This window comes from Otolemur garnettii, unplaced genomic scaffold (genome assembly GCF_000181295.1).
Source record: "Otolemur garnettii isolate 467f Iridium unplaced genomic scaffold, OtoGar3 scaffold00185, whole genome shotgun sequence".
Classification (NCBI taxonomy): domain Eukaryota; kingdom Metazoa; phylum Chordata; class Mammalia; order Primates; family Galagidae; genus Otolemur; species Otolemur garnettii.
The window spans coordinates 2,848,845-2,852,209 of NW_003852580.1; the positions used below are offsets into that span (position 1 = coordinate 2,848,845).

The following is a 3,365-nucleotide window of genomic DNA, read 5'->3' on the forward strand; positions in this document are numbered from 1 at the left end:
GCTGGCCACATACACCAAGGCTGGTGGGTTTGAACCCGGCCCTGGCCAGCTAAAAAAAAAACAACAATGTCAACTGCAACAACAACAAAAATAGCCTGGTGTTGTGGCGGGCACCTGTAGTCCCAGCTACTTGGGAGGCTGAGGCAAGAGAAATGCTTAAGCCCAAGAGTTTGAGGTTGTTGTGAGCTGTGATACCACAGCACTCTACTGGAGTGACATAGTGAGACTCTGTCTCAAAAAAAAAAGAAAAGAGAAGATGCAATTGATCATTTCTCTTCCCCAATTCACTGATGTATAGAGTGCCTCATGATAACAGCAGAGTAGAGGCCCTCCTAAAACAGGAGCTGCAGTGTGGATTGCAGGCACTAACTGGTTCAGGCCACTGGTTCAAGCACTTCCAGAAGGGAACAAAAACTTGGGATGTACTATAAAAAGAATCTATAAATTCGATGCAGTCACTATCAAAATACTAATACAATTTTTCCCCAAAATGGAAAAAACAATCCTGGGGCCAGGCATGGTGACTCATACATGTAATCCCAGCACTTGGGAGGCTGAAGCGATGGATTGCCTCAGCACACAGGTTTGAGACCAGCCTGAGCTAGAGTGAAACCTCATCTAAATAGCTGGGCATTGTGGTGGGCACCTGTAGTCCCAGCTATTCGAGAGGCTGAGGCAAGAGAATCGCTTGAGCCCAAGAGTTTGAAGTTGTTTTGAGATATGATGCCACAGCACTCTATTGAGGGTGAAAAAGTGAGAGTTTGTCAAACACACAAAAAAAAAATCCTAAAATTTTTAACAGTCCATCAAAAATAATCCCTAGACTGGGCAAGGTGGCTCACACCTGTGATCCCAGCACTCTAGCAGGCTGAGGTGGGTGGATGACTAGAGCTCATATGAGTTTGAGACCAGCCTGAACAAGAGTAAGACCCCATCTCTTCCAAGAATGAAAAACTGAGGATCACTTGAGCCTAAGAATTTGCTGTGAGCTATGAGCCCATGGCACTCTACCAGGGGCGACAGCTTGAGACTCTGTCTCAAAAAAAAAAAAAAAAATCCCTAAGTATTCCTGGACAACAAATCGATTTCCAAGTCATATCGCAAGAAGGTACTACATCCACGATGACTTCTTAAGTGCCTCCAGTGCTACTGACATCTGTAAATCTGAAATATGGGACCAAAAAAGACCCCAAATAGCAAAAACAATCCTGAGCAAAAAGAATGAGGCTGGAAGTTCACACCACCTGATGTCAAAATGCACTACAGGCTGCAGTAACCCACTAAAAATGGGACTGTTATAATAACAGACATGCAGCCACAGAGCATAACAGAGAACCCAGAAAGGATAAACCTACATATTTATGGCCTCCTCAAAATTTTTTTTGAGGCAATGTCTCACTCTGTCACCCAGGCAGGAGAGCAATGGCATGATCACAGCTCACTGTAGCCTCAAAATACCAGGCTCAAGTAGTCCTTTTGCCTCAGCCTCCCAAGTAGCTCTGACTACAGGGACACCAACCACCACATCAGGCTAATTTTTCTATTTTTTGTAGAGATGGGGGTCTCAGCATGTGCTCAGGCTGGTCTCAAGCTCCTGGCCTCAAGTGATCCTCCAGCCTCAGCCTCCCAGAGAGCTGAGGTAACAAGCACCAGGCACCACACCCAGCCTAACCTACTGATTTTCAACAAAGGCACCAAGAATACTCACTGGGAAAACAGTCTCTTCATAAATGATGCTAGGAAACTAATATCCATTGCTGAAAAGTGAAACTGGACTCTCCCTCTAGCCATATACAGAGATCAAGTCCAGGTGGATTAAAGAATTAAATGTAAGACCAAACACTATAAACTGTGTTTCTTCTAGAGTAAGAATTATAGTTTCCTTTATACTTCTAGATATAACTAGAAGAAAACATAAAGAAAACACTTCAGGACATTAGTCTAGGGACAAAGACTTTATGGCTAATACCTTTTTAAGAGAGTGTTTCACAGGCAGCACCTATGGCTCAGTGAGTAGGGCGCTGGCCCCATATACTGAGGTTGGCGGGTTCAAACCTGACCCCAGCTGAACTGCAACTAAAAAAAAAATAGCCGGGCATGGGGTGGCACCTGTGGCTCAAAGGAGTAGGGCGCTAGCCCCATATGCCGGAGGTGGCGGGTTCAAACCCAGCCCCGGCCAAAAACTGCAAAAAATAATAATAATAATAATAATAACCAGGCATTGTAGCAGGCACCTGTAGTCCCAGCTACCTGGGAGGCTGAGGCAAGAGAATTGCTTAAGCCCAGGAGTTGTAGGTTACTGTAAGCTGTGTGATGCCGCAGCACTCTACCAAGGGCAACAAAGTGAGACTCTGTCTCTACAAAAAATAATAATAATAAAAGAGTGTTTCACTATGTCACCCTCAGTAGCATGCTGTGGCGTCACAGCTCACAGCAACCTCAAACTCCTGGGCTCAAGTGATTCTCCTGCCTCAGCCTCCCAAGCAGCTGGGACCACAGGCACCCGCTACAACGCCCGGCTATTTTTTTTGTTGCAGTTGTCCTTGTTGTCCAGCAGGCCTATGCCAGGCTCGAACCCACCAGCCTCGGTGCATGTGGCTAACACTGCAACCACTATGCTATGGGCACCAAGCCATGGCTAACAATTTAAAGGCATAGGCAACAAAAATTAAAATAGACAAATGGGACTACATTAAATTAAACAGCTTCTGGAGGCCGGCACAGTGATTCACATCTGTAATCCCAGCACTCTGGGAGACAGAGGCAAGAAGATCCCTTGAGCTCAGGAGTTCAAGACCAGCCTGAGCAAGAGCAAGACCCTGTTTCTACTAAAGATAGAAAAACTGGCTGGGCATGGTGGATGCCTATAGTCTCAGCACTCTGGGAGACTTGGGTCTGGAAGATTGCTTAAGCCTAGGAGTTTGAGGTTGATGTGAACTTTGATGATGCCACAACACACTGATGATGTCATCCAAAGTGACAGAGTGAGACTCTATCTTAAAAAATAATGCTGATTTGGGCATGGCACCTGTGGCTCAAGGAGTAGGGCAACGGCCCCATATACCAGAGGTGGTGGGTTCAAACCAGGCCCCAACCAAAAATAAATAAATAAGTAAATAAAATAATGATAATAATAAAATAAATAAATAAATGGCTTCTGGAAAGCAAAGGAAATAATCAACAGAGACACCTGTTGAACTGGAGAAAATATATGCAAAATTCATCTGACAAAAGAGTAATATCCAGAATATACAGGGAACGCAAGCAACTCAGGGAAAAAAAATCCAAATAATCCCCTTAAATTGTGGGCTAAAGGGCCGGGTGTGTTGGTTCACACTTGTTTTAGTTTTTTTGTTTGTTTGTTT

The 3,365-nt window shown here is 44.6% G+C and overlaps 1 protein-coding gene across 1 annotated transcript in view; it reads right to left on the minus strand.

Moving 5' to 3' along the window:
• FANCA (Fanconi anemia complementation group A) overlaps nucleotides 1-3,365 on the minus strand; it is a 75,617-nt gene that overhangs the window by 55,212 nt on the left and 17,040 nt on the right. The gene's annotated exons all lie outside the window — the stretch shown is intronic.